Here is a 17663-nt window from a genome sequence, read left to right on the forward strand (position 1 = left end):
ATTTTTGATTTCCTTATCTCTGGAAAAATATTAAGACCTTCAAGGGAGTTCAATAAAGATTTACCAGACTTGTTTCCAAGATAGCGGGTCTGTCCTATGAAGAGAAATTGGGCAAACTGGGTCTGTATTCTCGTGGACTTTGAAGAATGAAAGATAGAGTAATTATGTAATCAGCAAGGGAATTGAGGGTTCTGGGGAAAAGGCAGGAAAGTGGAGTTGAGGATGAGCATTATTAGCCATGATCTCATTGAATGGTGGAACAAACTCAATGGGCTGAATGGCCTACTTCTGCTCTTACATTTTATGTTCTCATGGTTTTTTGAAAAATATTTAAATGACAGACAAATCATTGATAGGCAAAACAAATAAGATAGAGTGAAATAGAATCCCTACAGTGTGAAAACAGGCCATTTGGCCCAACAAGTCCACACAGACTGTCCGAACAGCATCCCACCCAGACTCACCTCCCTACCCTATCCCTGTAACCCTGCATTTCCTACAGTTAATCCACCTAACCTACACATCCCTAGACACCACTGACAATTTAGTAGGCCAATCCACCAAACCTGCACATCTTTGGACAATGGGAGGAAACCGGAGCACCCAGAGGAAACCCACGCAGACACGGGGAGAATAAAACTAGGGCACAATTTTAAAATAAAGACGCTGTCACTTAGGTCCAAGATGGGGTAAAATTGTTTTACTCCAAATGTTGTGTATCTTTGGAACCTGTGGAGGTTCAGTCTTTGAGTGTGTTTATGGTGGAGATTGATAGCTTTCTGATTACAGGGTCGCGAGGATGAGTAAAAGGCATGGAAAAGCTTGTTCAACCATACTTGTATTGAATGGCAGGATAGGCTTGATAGGCTTAATGGCCTCCTCCTGTTCCTATGGGTTGACGTTCTCATGGTTATCATTCCTATTTCTCTCTTTTTAAAGTTTTAGAAAGCACTTTTCTAGTCAGAATCAAATGGCCATTTTAAAAAGAGCTTATGGGGTGCGCGGCTTGGTGGAAAATTCTTTTCAACAATTCCGTGAGCTGAGTAAATGCAATCGGCTGCTCCTTTACGAAAGTAGGCCCTACCCCCATTCCCACAACTCACTGGCAGAACCTAGCAGGTCAGTACTCTGTCGATAAGGAGTCAGCTGCGTCACATTCTAGAAACACAGAGCGTTGAACTTGTGATGTGGATCATGATGTTGTGGACTTTGTTTAATCATTTACTCGAAACTCTTGGTTGGATAGGAGGGTGAGAACGCTGTCAAATCTTAGAACAAGGACCTGCAAATGGATGATGGGTGCTCTCGGTGAGTTTGTTGAGGTTGAGGTCCTGCTTAGTGCCCTCCTCAACAAGGCAGTGGTGGGTACTTGAATAAACCGGTGAACCCTGCAAGGTGGTGCCACTGAGAAGCCTCAGGTGCAACAATTGGTGTTCAGAGCGAACTGCCTCACAACCCTGAGAATCCAGTTGCAGTCTCTGCAAGACACACTTTGAAGGGAGTGAACAACACTCAGGTGAGTGCAGCAGAAAGCAGGGGGGGCATATGTTTAAGATGAGAGGGGAGGGATACAAAAGGGTCCAGAGGGGCATTATTTTCACACAGGCTGGTTAGTGTCTGAGATGTAGTGGTGGAAGCGAGTACAATTTCATCATTTAAGAAACATTTGGACATGGATGGGATAGGTAAGGAGGATGAGGACCAAACCCATCCAAATGGGATTAGTTTAATTATGAAAACTAGGCAGCATGGACAAGTTGGGCTGAAGGGCCTGTTTCCATGCTGTAGATGTCTATGACTCGAAGGTTCGGTAAACGATTCAATTGATAATAGCATTCGAGGGTAAAAGGACAGAAGGGAGAGGATAAATAGACAGGGAAGCAGTGAAAGCAGAGAGAGATAGCAAGGTGGCAAAGGCCAGGGAATGGCAGGAAAGACGATGGGGAGGTGGAGATAGATCCAGCATGCATTGGTCAGGGAGCCTGTTAACTAACGTTCTGAAATAACCTCAGTGATTGTAGAATCTGTGTTTCCAATTGCATTAAGGAGCCTCAGGGTGTTATTTTAGTTTTGAGTTACAAAGGCAGTCAGCACTCTGTCCTTAACTCGTGGGAACGCTTAAGCCAAATTTAATTTGTTTTGTTTTCCCAAAGCCTGACAATGAAATAAATAAACCTTTTGTCCTGTTAAATGCTGCCAGCTGCAGGGTTGTGCCGCTGATGGGATCCGCTGTGGGCAAGTATTCTATGATGTGAGTGAAGTTGAATTGTTTGAATTATTGACATTTGATTTGATTTATTTATTATCACATATATCTTGTGACAAGTTAATGTAGTGAAAAGTGTTGTATCGTGTCGCCACTCTCTGGTGCCATCTTAAAACACAGATAAATAAAACAAAATATAGAATGTAAAGGCAAAAAAAATGAAGAAATAAAGAGCCAAGGGCCTGGTGGCCAGGTGTGAGTCCCCTTAGCCATGCTGCCGCTGCTGGAATGAAAGTCACCCATTCTTTGGCGCCATCTCATCTCCACCAACACCATTGCCACCATGACTCCTTGCTGGACCTTGCCAATGCAGACGGCACAGATACCGCTGGGTACCACGCTGGCTCAGACTCGACTCCACAACCATCATGAGTCCACTTTAGACCCACTTCACTGGTGGCAGCTGTTGCTGATGCTGCCAGTTCTGGTGCTGGGCCTGAACTCGTCTCCGCTACAGCCACCTCCACGAGTCTGGGCTGGACACAGACGCCGCTGGGAACCTGAATGTGCCTCAGCCATAACAGCAGCCATAAGTCGTCACTGGGACTGCCTCCATGACGTAGAGGCTGCTGTAGATATCAGAGTGACAGCAGTTCCCTTCTCTTCTCACCACCCCCTTCAAAACCAGACCCCACAAGTCCTTCTGGATCTCTGTTCTATTCTGTAACTGAGGTTTCTTGCTGAAGTTCTAAAGAAAGGTCACTGGACCTGAAACGTTAACTCTGCTTTCTCTCCACAGATGCTGAATTTCTCCAACAATTTCTGTTTCTGTTTGTAGCTGGGCATGAATTCCAAGTGCCAAGCAGCCAAGACTATCATGCCCAAGTTGTCATTCCTTGGATGTGAGGCAAGACAGCAGACGTTCATTGGGTTTCTTCCATTCTTTCATGGGCCAGCTTATGCTTCCTGTCCCTAATTTCCCTGGACAAAATGGTCGTCAGCCATTTTCTTGAGCTGAGCCTAGGTCAATGCAGAGGTCAACTGATAGTCAACCAGGTTGCTATATGTCTGGGGTCAAATGTAGACAAGGACAGATAAAGACAGCAGATTTCTTTCCTTAAAGGACATTAGGGGACCAGGTGAATCTTTTTGAATACAACTGGTAATGAAATATCTGGAATGAAGAATCTACTGGTGACTATGAAACCATTGTTGATTGTCAGTAAATACCCATCTGCATCACTAAAGTCTTTCGGGGAAGGAAATCTACCATCCTCCCCTGGCCTGGCCTACATGTGCCTACAGACCCAGAGCAATGTTGTTGACTTTCAACGACTCTCTGAAATGGCCCAGTAAGCCACTCAAGTTCAAGGGTAGAGAGGGATGGGCAATAACCACTGACCAGCCAAAGACACTCACGTCCCATGAGTGAATAAAAATGAACTACAGAGATTATCTTTAATTCCAGATTTCTAATTAGCAGGTATAAATTCCACCAACCACTGAGATGGCTTTGAATCTCTGGGCCCCTGAACCCGTCCTATGACAGAATGCAACTATCTAATGAACCGTGGGAGTATCACAAGTTGTCCTCAGCTGAGTCCAGCAGGGTGGTAGACAGGTGGAGGAACTGAGGTCTAAGTTGTGTCCATCCCTGGCACAGGGGCATCGAGGCTAATTGCAACAGCCGGGCATGGATTGGAGCTTGTCAGTACAGCTCTGTTATTCACCAAGTGTTGTAAGCAGATTGGAAAGGGGCCAGAAGCAATTTGACAGCTTTTAATTATTCTGCAAAATAACCACAACTATAAAAGATGGTGCAGTTCAGCATGAGATACGAAAGCGACGTATGTGTAAACAAGTTTGATTGTGATATTAAGTCTGATTCACCAGCTCTGTTTACTCATGGAAGCTGATGATGTTTGTTTTTTTTTAACCAGCTAGGTTAAAGATGGACAATGAAGGTGAAAATGGATGGGTCTCCTGTTTCCCAGGGATTTAGCCCTTTATTTGCGAGATTCCTGCTGATGATTCCTGAGAATATCAATGGATTTTCTGTCCTCAAGTGAACAGCAGAGATCCCAGTCTGTGGTGATTAAACCTGGGGCAGATGTCTGTTTTCTAACTCTGGGCCAAATTTTAACAACAGAAACTCTGAGAACAGGAGATGATAAACTTCTAAATGTCTACAGTGATAGCTAGTTTTCATTTTGGTTGTTGTAACTGAAAGACCAAGTCCCTGGTCTCTCTTAACATGCAATCATACAACACAAGGAGGCTATTTGACCTACCTGATGTCTACAGGCATTTTGAAAGAGGTCTGCATTTATTCCCACTCCTTAGCCTTTTCAGTAAAGTCTTGCAAAGCTTTCCAGTTGAAATATCCATCCAGAGTCTGTGTGGCCTGCAATTTCCTATCATAAAATAAATTTTGCAGCTTTGCTGTAATTCTCTGTTAACTTGCTCTAAAGTTTCTTGCTTTCCTAAGGGAAAGAAACATATTGCATTTATATGGCACCTTTCTTATCTCAGAATATCCTAAAGTGCTTTAAGCCAATGAAGTACTTTCAAAGTGTAGTCACAGTGTTGGGAAGACAGCAACCAGTTTGCACACAGTGAGCTCACACAAATAGCATTGTGATAATGATCAGATTCTTCATGTTAGGTGAGGAACTAATATTGACCAAGGCCCTGAGATGAACATTCCTTCAGTTCTTCAAAGTAACATCATGGATTCATTGAGATCCACTTAAGAGGGAAGTTGTGGCCTCAGTTTTAGTAACTCGTCTGAAGTTAGAATGCATTGAGTAAGCAAAGTGCCAAATTGTCAAATGTGAAGGTTTATCAACCAACAGTAGAGTCCTGTGGCCCAGCTGGTAGTGTCCCTACCTCTGGGCCAAATGATCCAAGGTCTAGTCACATACCATGCTGACTTGGAAATTATATCACCGTTCCCTCACTGTCGCTGGGTCAAAATCCTGGAATTCCCTCCCTAATGCCATTATTGATTACCTGCAGCATACAGACTACAGTAGTTCAAGAATGCAGCTTGACACTGTCTTTGCAAGGGCAACTAGGGGTGGACAATAAATGCTGGCCCACAAAGCAATGCCCACATCCCATGAGTGAATAAGAAAAGTCCCACCTCATGACTTGATGGCAATATATCAGAATACAAAACATTGATTATCAAACAGTGAATATTTTTGCTATGCCTATGGCTTCGTTCCCAGCAAAGCACAGAATATAGGTAGGGCAGTCACAGATGAATGTATGAATGAAATGAAAAAGAAAGTTTCAATATCTTGTGTGTTGATTTGAAACCCTGACCTTAAATCCACAGCTGGAGAGAAACCAACATCTCCACTGTTTGCAGCAAGCCAGCTGTGGTTAGTGATGGAAACAGGCAATGTGAGAAACGGCTTACAAGTCAGAGTGGAAAAACATTTCAATTGAACTCACAGTTTGACGTACAAGCAGGACCTTATCCAAGAAAATTGTAACATTAAAAACCCATTGACAGAAAGAAATGTATACTTTACATGGAGAGCTCTACACTTATTATAGGACTCTTGTCTACTCAGATCTAAGCCAGTGAAACAGAAATGAAGATGCTTTTGTTTGTGAATAGAGTTTATTACTTATTCAGTCTTCCAACTCTTTCCACACATTAGTCCCAGTCAGTTTATTAATCAATGAACCCTTGCTTAACTACTTACAAAATTAACAACCCTAATCCAGGTCCCTGCACTACACAGTGTTCTTTAAGTATTTATTATTTATACAAGTCCTACGCTGAGTGCAGTTTTGGTCACTCTATTATAGAAAGGATATTATTAAGCTAGCAAGTGTACAGAAAAGATTGACTATGAGCTACCTGGACTAGAAGATTGAGTTAGAAGGAGTGATTAGATAACCTGGGACTTTTTTCCCTGGAGTGTAGGAGGCTGAAGGGTGACCTTATAGAGGTCTATAAAAGCATGAGAGGCAAAGATAAGGTAGATAACCAACAGCTTTTCCTATGGTAGGGAAGTCTAAAACTAGAGGGTATATGTTTGAGATGAGAGGGGAGAGATACAAAAGGTCCAGAGGGGCACACAGAGGGTGGTGAGTATCTGGAACTGGCTGTCAGATGTAATGGTGTAAGGAAATGCAATTTCACCATTTAAGAAACATTTAGATAGGTACATGGATAGGATAGGTATGAAGGGATGTGGGCAAAAAGCAGGCAAATGGGACTAGTTTAATTGTGAAAACTGGGCGGCATTGGCAAGTTGGGCCAAAGTGTCTGTTTCCATGTGTAGCTCTCTATGCCTCTATAACTAAATCACCTGTTGGTACTTTATTATATTTTACTTTCTCTCAATATAAGGTTGCATTTTTTTCTTTTATTTTCATGCTCCTAAAAGATGTTATCATATTATAGATATTATTTAGGTACCAGTTGCTATTGTTATCCTGACACATGCCCAGTTTCCTCCAGTCATCCTCCAGGTAGCATCCACTGTAGTTTGGAATATACTGGGAAGACAGGCTGATAAAGTATAGTCTGTTTGACATGGTATAGCCTTGACTGATGTTACGTCTGTGACGTAAATAGCTTGAAGATTCCAAGGGAGATGTAGGTTCGTCTATAATTCTGTCGAAGATGTCCCAGAGTGAAGCTGCCCAAATCTTACTGAAGGGACAAAGTTAATGATATAGTACATTAAAAGTCAAAAGGAAACAATGAGCAGTTGCATTACTTTTAACCTCCCCTTGACAGTGCAAGAAATAGAGACATTACATCCTGATGGAAATAAATCAGTGTTTTTATTAAGACTTGTAAAATTTCCATTCACTCCATAAACTGGTCACTCCTGAGGAATGTGTGCATCTATCAATTTGTTTTACTGTAATATTGACCTGCTTGTAGATTGTTCAAACTACTGCCAACTCACCAATGGCCCTGATGGTGTTCCTTCATGATCGACATGGCAGGTCCAGTCAAAGTAGCTTACATTCAGCAAATTTGTGATCGCCATTGATTTTAAAGTTGTTTTGAGCTAGTTGCTGTTTCTGTCTAGTGATATAGTGCAGCAATAGAAAGATCTCAGGAAATTACTGAGCAGCCATAGTAATGACACATGTTTCCCTGAGGTTTCATAATATGGGCTGATGACTTGGATGCACAAGTTTCCAGCATGTTTGTAAAAAGGGGTTGGAATTACGTAGGAACCTGTAAACTGCTTTTCTTTGATGTTACATATTTCTTGAATGGTTCTTAAGCTGCTGGTAAAAACAATGATTGAAAGACATGTCTGAGTTAAAAACAGGAGCATTTTTACACCATTAAATGTTCTTCCAAAAGTGAATTTTAAATCCCAGGCCATACCTGTTTTGGGGTTAAAATACGGAGATTTCTAATATAAGGTCAACAGTGATAGAAATGAATTGTAAAGAAGGGCCACAGACCTATAGGAGCTATTGATGAACTTTGCATGGAAAGTATTGGAGAAGATTTTCTTATTTTGCTATATCCCTCATGATTTTATAAATCTCTATAAGGTCATCTCTCAGCCTCCGATATTCTAGGGAAAAAGGTGCCAGCCTATCCAACCTCTCCTTATAACTCAAACCCTCCAGTCCCAGCTATATCCTTGTAGATCTTTTGTGTCCCCTCTCCAATTTAATAACATCCTTCCTACAGCAGGATGACTAGAACTACACACAGTACTCCAAAGTGGCCTCACCCAACATCCTGTACAAGTGCAAATAATGATGGACCAACATGCAAATCCAACCTCTCAACAACTTCTGTGGGCATAGTACCTAAAGAGTGAGATTATGTGACAAATAGTGTCTGAAGCACTGATCAAATTTCCCCTGTTACTTTTTGACATTGTACCACATAATGTTAGAGGCCACCTGAGAGGACAGCTTGGCTGGAGCCACCAATTGGTATTTTAACGCCGGTGATAAACCATATCTTACTGCTGGCATTAAAGTGACATAGGTTGGGCATTTGGGCGGCAGTGGTTAGATGTTGCCAGCATTCTGGAGTTGGCCTGGAAGTCAGTAAGGGTGGCAAAATGAGAGGGGCTGTTGCTGTGAGGGGAGCCTCATGTCTTACCATGGCAGTGAGATGCCACTAGCAGCAGGAAGCTCAATAGCACTGCTGCCCATTGTGTGCCAGTTGCATCATTAAGTGCCCAATTCAGGACCTTCTCTTGTCTACATGCTATTTTGTCAGAATTGAAATGGAGCGGTTGTCATCCTGGGGGCAGGCATCTGCCTCCTTCCTCTCAGGCAGTCCCTCAGGATCAAGGATAACGTACTTACATTCCAGGGTTTGGATCCTGACATGACAAAACAGTGCAGTGTTGGACCTACACTGCCTACCATGGAGAGGGCAGATATTGTTAGCGAAGGTGGGATTCTTGGGTTTTTATACACTTCTCTCACTGTTTGTGCTAGTTCACCATCTGGGACTGTCCGAGAGATGCTCAGAATGGGGTTTGCCCCTTTGCAGATGCTTCTTTATCCAGTTGGGACAGACTTGGGCAAGAGGTTCCCATGGGTGGAGCTGCTGTGCTTTCCTGAGGGGGAAATGGAGGACATCCTCTACCTCTTGGTGACACCCTTCAACATCCACTTTTTGGAGTCTGTGTCTTTTATGACCTCCTGAAAAAAAACCCACGGACAACATAACCTTGATAAAGGAGCAGCATCATCACACACCCAATATAACTGATCCACAGTAACTAGTGCCTCAATAATGGGAATGTGGTGCTGAGAGAGGACATTGATATTGGAGTGTCTATCCTGACGGCAGATTTTCAAGATTTTATGGAGGCATCGTTGGTGACTTTTCTCAAGGTATTGAGATGCCTACCATACATTGTTCATATTGATTTGGAGATACTGGTGTTGGACTGGGGTGTACAAAGTTAAAAATCACACAAAACCAGGTTATAGTCCAACAGGTTTATTTGGAATTATGAGCTTGCGGAGCACTGCTTCTTCACCACCTGATGAAGGAGCAGTCCTCCGAAAGCTAGTGCCTCCAAATAAACCTGTTGGACTATAACCTGGCTTTGTGTGATTTTTAACTTTGTGCATATTGCTAATGCATACAATTACACCGCTACCTTGCACACCACAATATTAATGCTGACGATATTAATCCTACAAGTAAACCTTGTCAGCCTCCCTCTCAGGTCATGGTGTGGAATCCTGAATATTTACAATTGCTGCATTGTCCATGGGAGGTGCCCTTCCCTCCACATCCTCCCCCAGCAACAAAAGCTGCCCCTATAGCCACTGCACCATGGCTGGAAAATGAACTCCCTCCCCAATTTCAAGAGCCTGCCTGGTCCCAGCCTTGTCAGAGCAAATGTATTTAATCTTTGTGGGAGGCGTATAATGGTTGAACAGTGCTGATGCTCTGACAGGGCTGACAGGTCAAGGAGGCTGGTCACGATACTCAGCAATCCCCAATCTCTTTATTGGCGATTGGAGGCATATGTCTGCCCTGACTCATCCTGGTAACAGAAGCCTCAACATCGAGACTACTGCCCCTTCTATCAGATTCAGCCCAGAGTTTCAAAAATACCAGAGATATTGGACAATTTCCTCCATTGAACGTGCAACTCTGGTCTCCTTCCTATCAGAAAGATGTTGTCAAACTTGAAAGTGTTCAGAAAAGATTTACAAGGATGTTGCCAGGGTTGGAGGATTTGAGTTATAGGGAGAGGCTGAATAGGCTGGGGCTGTTTCCCTGGACCGTCGGAGGCTGAGGGGTGACCTTATAGAGGTTTACAAAATCATGAGGGGCATGGATAGGGTAAATAGGCAAAGTTCTTTTCCCTGGGGTCAGGGAGTCCAGAACTAGAGAGCATAGGTTTAGGGTGAGAGGGGAAAGATATAAAAGAGACCTAAGGGGCAACTTTTTCACACAGAGGGTGGTACGTGTATGGAATGAGCTGCCAGAGGAAGTGGTGGAGGCTGGTACAATTGCAACATTTAAGAAGCATTTGGATGGGTATATGAATAGGAAGGGTTTGGAGGAATATGGGCCGAGTGCTGGTAGATGGGACTAGTTTGGGTTGGGACATCTGGTCGGCATGGACGGGTTGGACCGAAGGGTCTGTTTCCATGCTGTACATCTCTATGACTATGATTCTATGAATGCTAAGAAGTTGTATACATCGTAATACCCTTACCTCAGCAAAACATCAACAGCTGCTTTGCAGGGAGTGCTATGGAACATAAATATCAACACCAAGTTAAAGAGGGAGGCACTGGGTTAGGCGACACCTAATACGTGGCCAAAGAGGTAGAGTCTGATAGCGAGTTTTGAGAAGATTCTGAGCAGCATCTAATGGGATGAAGCAGAAGTTGAGCCACTGAGAGGTTCCAGGAGTGAATTTCAGAACCTACAACTGAGATGATGAAGACATAGCCACCAATGAGAACAAAAAACAAAGAAAATTACAGCACATGAACAGGCCCTTCGGCCCTCCAAGCCTGCGTTGACCCAGATCCTCTTTCTAAGCCTGTCGCCTATTTCCTAAGGATCTGTATCCCTCTGCTCGCTGCCCATTGATGTATCTGTGGGCCAATGCTTTCCAGGCACTCACTACTCTCTACGTAAAGAACTTTCCACGCATATCTCCCTTAAACCTTTGCCCTCTCACTTTGAACATGTGACCCCTAGTAATTGAGTGAGGGAATATGGTATCCACAATGGCATACAGTTTGGCTTCTGCCAAAGCCACTCTGCATTATTTTTATGTTTCTCGTTGCAAATTAACTCTGATTTGGATTAATGTTACTGCTCCTTGACTAAGAACTAGGGTATGTTCTGAATTATCTCACTGTAATAATGTAGAACAGTTGGCAGCCAATTTCTGGACAGTAACATCTCACAAAGAACAATGTGATAATGATCAGATAACTTGTTTAATGATCTAGGTAGAAGGATAAATATCAGGTGAGTGTCCAGTGAGAACTCCTTTGTTCTTTTTCAAAACAGTCACAGATGCACACTTGATTTAATATCTTGCATGAGACATAGCGCCTCTGAAAATAGAGCACTCTCTCAGTGTCACACTAGAAGTATCAACTTAGATTTACATGCATGGGACTCTGAGGAGATGTCGCAGAGGTTAGGCTTGTACTCACTGGAGTTTAGAAGAATTGAAGGTGACCTTATTGCAACATATAAGATTCTTAGGGTGATTGACAGGGCAGATACAGAGAAGTTGTTTCCCCTTGATGATTATGAAGTTTTTGTAGCATAGCAAAGGTGAACTAATAAACTAATAAGGGAAGGGAGAAGAGAACTCAAAGACACTCTAGCAAAAACATAAAATTAGATAGTAAAAGCTTCTACAAGGACATAAAAGAAAGGCTTAGAAAAATGTTGGTCCATTAAAAATAGAGTCAGGAGAATCTATCATTGCGAATAGAGAAATTACAATGAAATGAAATGATTGCTTTATGCCTGTTTTCAGAACTGGAATCAAAACAATGAGAAGTTTAAGGAACTTAGAATTACTAAGAAGATTGTACAGGAGAAATTATTAGGCTGAAAATTGGCAAGTCTTGGAACTGATTGTTTATACTCAGAATTTTGAAGGAATTGGCTGTAGAGATAGTCAATGTATCGGTACTTCCAAAATTGTGTAGAGTCATAGAGATGTACAGCACAGAAACAGACCCTTCGGTCCAACCCGTCCATGCCGACCAGATATCCCAACCCAATCTAATCCCACCTGCCAGCCCACATCCCTCCAAACCCTTCCTGTTCATATACCCATCCAAATACCTTTTAAAGTTGCAATTGTAACACCACTTCCTCTGACAGCTCATTCTATACACGTACCACCCTCTGCATGAAAAAGTTGCCCCTTAGGTCTCTTTTATATCTTTCCCCAGGGAAAAGACTTTATCTATTTATCCTATCCATGCCCCTCATGATTTTGTAAACCTCTATAAGGTCACCCCTCAGCTTCCAACACTCCAGGGAAAACAGCTCCAGCCTGTTCAGTCTCTCCCTATAGTTCAAACCCTCCAACCCTGGCAACATCCTTATAAATCTTTTCTGAACCCTTTCAAGTTTCACAACATCTTTCCGGTAGGAAGGAGACCAGAATTGTATACAATATTCCAACAGTGGCCTAGCCAATGTCCTGTACAGCCACAACATGACCTCCCAACTCCTGTACTCAATACTCTGACCAATAAAGGAAAACATACCAAACGCCTTCTTCACTATCCTATCTACCTGCGACTCCACTTTCAAGGAGCTATGAACCTGCAGTCCAAGGTTTCTTTGTTCAGCAACACTTCCTAGGACCTTACCGTTAAGTGTATAAATCCTGCTAAGCTTCCTTTCCCAAAATGCAGCACCTCGAATAATTCTTACAGGTTGGAAGTTTGCAGATATGATCTCACAATGAACTACAAACCCACATCTGTGGTGAGGAAATGCTAGAATCTATCATAAAGAATGTCATAAATGGACATTTGGACTAAAATGATCCGATTTGGTGTAGTCATCATGGATCTGTGAGTGGACAATCGTGTTTGACAAACTTGTTGGAGTTTTCAAGGATGTTAGTAACAAATTAATAAATAAAAAACAATGTAATTCATATATTTAAATTTTCTGCAGGTGTTTTCCCCTACAGGAGGTTGGTTAGCAAAGTTAAAGCACATGGTATAGGGGGTAACGTACTGGCATCGATTAATGATTGGTAACAAAGGGTAGGGCAGGAATAAATGGGTCATTCTCAAGTTGACATGTTGTGACTAGTGGGATATCACAAGGACCAGAACTCAAGCCCCAGCTGTTCATAATGTAAATCAATAATTTGGACATGGGGATCAAACATAATATTTCCAAATTTTTAGATGTTAATAGCTAAGCAGGAATGTGTGTTGTGAAGAAGATGTAAAATGTTTGCACGAAGATTTGGACAGGCATAATGATAATGCAAAAGCATGGTAAATGGAATATAACATGGAGAAATGTGAGGTTATTCTCTTTGACAGTACATTCTAAATGGTGAGAGGTTGGGAAGTATAGATGTGCAAAAAGACTTGGGTGTTTTTGTTGATATGTTACTGAAGGCTAACATGCAGGTACAGCAAACTAATAGGAAAGAAAATGGAATGTTAACCTTTATCACATGGGGATTAGAGTACAGGAATAGTGAAGTCTTGCATCAGTCATATAGGAGCTATGTTAGACTGGACATGGAATATTGTGTGTAGTTCTGGTCTCCTTAACTCAGAAAAGATATTATTGCCAGAAATGGAGTGCAACACTGTCCTCATGGCCTGCCAATCTCCCTTCCCACCTATCTGCTCCACCCTCCCCTCCATCCACCTACTGTACTCTTTGCTACCTTCTCCCCAGCTCCCCCCTTTATCTCTCCACCCGGAGGCTCTCTGTCTTCATTCCTGATGAAGGGCTTTTGTCCGAAACGTCGATTCTCCTGCCCCTCGGATGCTGCCTGACCTGCTGTGCATTTCCAGCACCACTCTAATCTAAACACAGGTTCATCAGACTACTTCCTCTAATGGCAGGACTGTCCTTTTATGAGAGATTGGGAAAACACGGTCTTTATTCACTAGGGTTCCAAAGTATGAGAGGTAATTTCATTAAAAAATGCTTTAAGGGCTAAACAAGGTAGAAGAAAGTAAGCTGTTCTCCTGATTGGGGAAACAGGGAGCTCAATTTAACAGTAAGGGAGACGCCATTTCGGATTCAAATGAGGAGGAATTGAACACACTTTGGAATTTTGTGAAACTTTGGAATTCTCTGCTCCAGAGGGCTGTGGAAGCTCAGTCTTCGTTTAAAATAGAATCATAGTCATAGAGTTGTACAGCACAGAAACAGACCCTTCAGTCCAACTCGTTCATGCCGACCAGATATCCTAAATTAATCTAGTCTCATTTGTCAGTGTTTTGCCCATATTCCTCTAAATATTTCCTATTTATATACCCATCCAGATACCTTTTAAATGTTGTAATTGTACCAGCCTCCACCACTTCCTCTGGCAGCTCATTCCATATACACACCATCCTCTGTGTGAAAATGTTTCCCGTTAGGTCCCTTTTAAATCTTTCCGCTCTCAACTTAAACCTATGCGCTCTAGTTTTGGACTCCCTCACCCCAGGGCAAAGACCGTGACTATTTACCATGTCCATGCCCCTCATGATTTTATAAACATCTATAAGGTCAACCCTCAGCCTCTGATGCTCCAGGGAAAATAGCCCAGCCTATTCAGCCTCTCCTTATACTTCAAACCCTCCAACCCCGGCAACATCCTTGTAAATCTTTTCTGAACCCTTTCAACAGGAGCTTTTCAATGCAGGGAGCTGGGAATTGAATGCAGTATTCCAAAGGTGGTCTAACCAATATTCTGTAAAACCAAGGTTGATATATTTTTGATTACCAATCATACAAGGTCAGAGGGACAGTCTGACTGAAAGGCATTGAATTATTCAATCAGCCATGATTGTATTAAAATGGTGTTGCAGGTTTGATAGGCAGAATGGCCTCCTCCTGTTCCTGTGTTTTTATGTTCACATATTGAATCAGGATCGTGGATCTAAGTTGTGTTAGATGATGTTGCCATGGTCCCAGCAGCAAACATTTTTGTTGCATCAGGCTAAATGATCCTCGCCAATGCAGGCATGGAGTTCTGTGAAGGAGCATCAATAAAAAGCTTATCAGAAATCTGGCACTTGGACAGTGAAAACTCAGCATAGATCCTTCATTGTTTGCGATAAGCAGAATGCAGGCAATTTGATCTTATCAACACTCTCTGCTGTCATTCAGCAGTGTCTAAATAGAGACATGTAAAACATGCTCATGTAACTTTACACATTTTGTTATTCAATGCTCTCCGACTTGTTAATTGTGCTCTGTTTTAGTGTGGAATGGTGAAAAGGAAGAACATACATACTAGCTGACGCAATAGGGGCAGGATCATCCCCTTAGCCCCTTGTTGTCTCCTCTGCCATTCACTGAGATCATGGTTGATCGGATTGCTCTTGTTAAGACTGCTTCTTGGGTGAGGGGTCCCAGTTTGTTATGATCCTGGCTAAGGAGGGATAAACTTGCTCTCCCTTAATCAACCCACTCCATAGTTGGTTACAACAAGGTATTTCAAAAGGAACCCCTTCCCTTATCAATAACTTTTCTCATCTCAAATATATTTGAGTTTTAGAAGGTGTCAGTTTGACAAGGTGTTCTGAATTAGAGTGAGTCACTTTAGAGATAATGGAACACAGTACACATAAACACAGATTAGAAATCAGAGGTAAGTCAAAAAAGCAAAAGCAAGTCCACAAAGTGTGAATCAGTCTTTGGGTTGTTCATGAGAATGGATACACGAATAGGAAGATATAGGCCAAATGCGGGCAAATGAGACTAGATTATTTGAGGATATCTAGTTGGCAATGGGCAGATTCTGTGCTGTACAACTCTTTGATGAATAGATTGTGAAATGTTGTAGGCATAAAGGTGGGTGATTCTGAGAGCACTGGCCTTTTGTAGTTGAGTGGTTGTTAGGAGTTTCTTGGTTCTGCAGTCGCTGAGAGATATTTGTTGCATTTTCTTCAACAGTGGCTTTGCTGGAAAGTTTTTTTCAGCAGAAAGAGAGTGACTCTATTTCTTTTTACCTGCACAAACTGGCGTGTCCAGTGGAAGTTCTCAGCTGTGTCATTTCACATCACAATTCAGCACTGTAAATAGAACCATAAACTAGTAAATTAGCATATCATCATGCTAGCACACAAAGAGATTGCAGTTGGTGCTTATCGCAGTCAATCAAGGAGGGCTCAGTGCCTCAATGCTGGGGATGTTGGCCTGGTCGAGGATGCTGGTGTTGGTGCGTCTCTCTTCCCAGTGGATTTGCAGGATCTTGCTCAGGCAGCATTGGTGGTACTGCTCCATTGCCTTGAGCTGTCTGCTGTCGACAGAAGCAGTGCAATAAGGAAACTATGCAATTTCTTCAGAATTCAGTGGAACCTGCCTTTGTTTCTTTCAGAATGTTTGAAAAGCCCTTTAAGAGATTGCATCAGTTCTAAAGGGGTCAATTGTAATAGGGAGTGAAGATATGACAAATTTTCAAGCTTTTTCTAAAATAAATGTATACACAAAAGCTGTTATGTGGCTGCAGCATATCAAGTGACTTTTGGCAGCAGCAGCTCTAGACAGCCCTGAAACGTGAGCACATATCTGATTAAATAAAGACAATCATAACCACTTGTGAAATTCACACCCCCTTTTGTTTAAGGATGGACTATCAACAAACAGAACAATGACATAGCTGATGCAACTTGCTATTTCACCATGGATAGAAACAGATATTGAAATGGAATGGGTGTGAGATGAATATGAAATGGATCTGACCAACCTTTCATTGTACAGTATTGTGTTATGACCCCTCATCCAAACACAAAGAACCTGGCTGTCTCAAACTGTCAAGATGTAAAAATGCAACATCACACTATGTTTGTCAACCCATCACAACACTTTATTTGAAAAAGGAATTACAACTGGTCAAATGGATAAAACAACCATGTTTGTTTTCTGCTTTTAAGATAACAGTAGAAGCTGTTCTGGTACAAAGAAAGAACATCTGGGTGTTACCAAACCAACTGCAACAAGCTATACGTTCAAGGTAATGAACAGCTAAACTAGACCAAGTAAGGGTGGCAGATTTCCTTTCCTAAAGGACATTGGTGAACAAGTTGAGTTTTTCCCAATAAATTACAATGGTTTTATGACCATCATGTGACTCTTAAATCCAGATTATTATTGAATTCAAATTCCATCATCTGCTGTGGCTGGATTTGAACCCAAGTCCCAGGATGTTGCTTGGGTCTCTGGATTAATAGTCTAGTGATAATACCATGGGCCATTGCACACCCCCCAACTTCATTGAAACATGGGACATGAATTAGAATTAGAGTTAGATGCTTCCTTTAAAACACAGTAATTCATTTTTTTTTCAAGGTTCATATTTGGAAACCTTTTTAGGAAAATCGTAGTTCTGTAATTTGGATTTAAGTGTTGAATCTCCTCTGTGATGGCTTTGCTCATGGATGTCCTAATGGTTACCTGCCAGAGCTCAGCCAATGCACATTCGATACTTTGTTTACATTCTGTTTTTGTATCATCACCTTACAGTCCCTCATGAACCAATTGCTAGCCTCCTTTTCTTTCTGTCCCTTCAGCATCTTCATCAAAGCCCAAACATTTGTCTGCAATGAACCCCAGCTGACTCATTCCTATATCTGTCTCTATTCTTGAAAACAGCCAGCCCTAAGCGATCATGTAAAATTTTATTCAACCGAACTTCAAGAATACCAAAGCCATCGTTCTTAGGACTAAATGGATCAAAGGGTATTGGAAGAAAATGGAAACAGAGTACTGAGTTGGATGATCAACCAT

At 42.1% G+C, this 17663-nt stretch overlaps 1 protein-coding gene across 2 annotated transcripts in view; it reads left to right on the plus strand.

Moving 5' to 3' along the window:
• Positions 1–1252: 1252 nt before the first annotated feature.
• The window catches only part of eva1ba (eva-1 homolog Ba (C. elegans)), a 94062-nt gene continuing 77651 nt past the window's right edge, over positions 1253–17663 (plus strand). The window contains exon 1 of one of the 2 annotated variants that reach the window (XM_087976912.1): positions 1253–1516. The gene's annotated coding sequence lies outside the window, so the exon portion shown is untranslated. Of the gene's footprint in view, positions 1517–16810; positions 16891–17663 lie in introns of those variants that run through there. The other variant, XM_043717910.2, reaches the window with a different exon arrangement.

This window comes from Chiloscyllium plagiosum, unplaced genomic scaffold, assembly GCF_037043375.1.
Source record: "Chiloscyllium plagiosum isolate Xiang-an unplaced genomic scaffold, Cpla_swu_hap1 HiC_scaffold_30, whole genome shotgun sequence".
NCBI lineage: Eukaryota > Metazoa > Chordata > Chondrichthyes > Orectolobiformes > Hemiscylliidae > Chiloscyllium > Chiloscyllium plagiosum.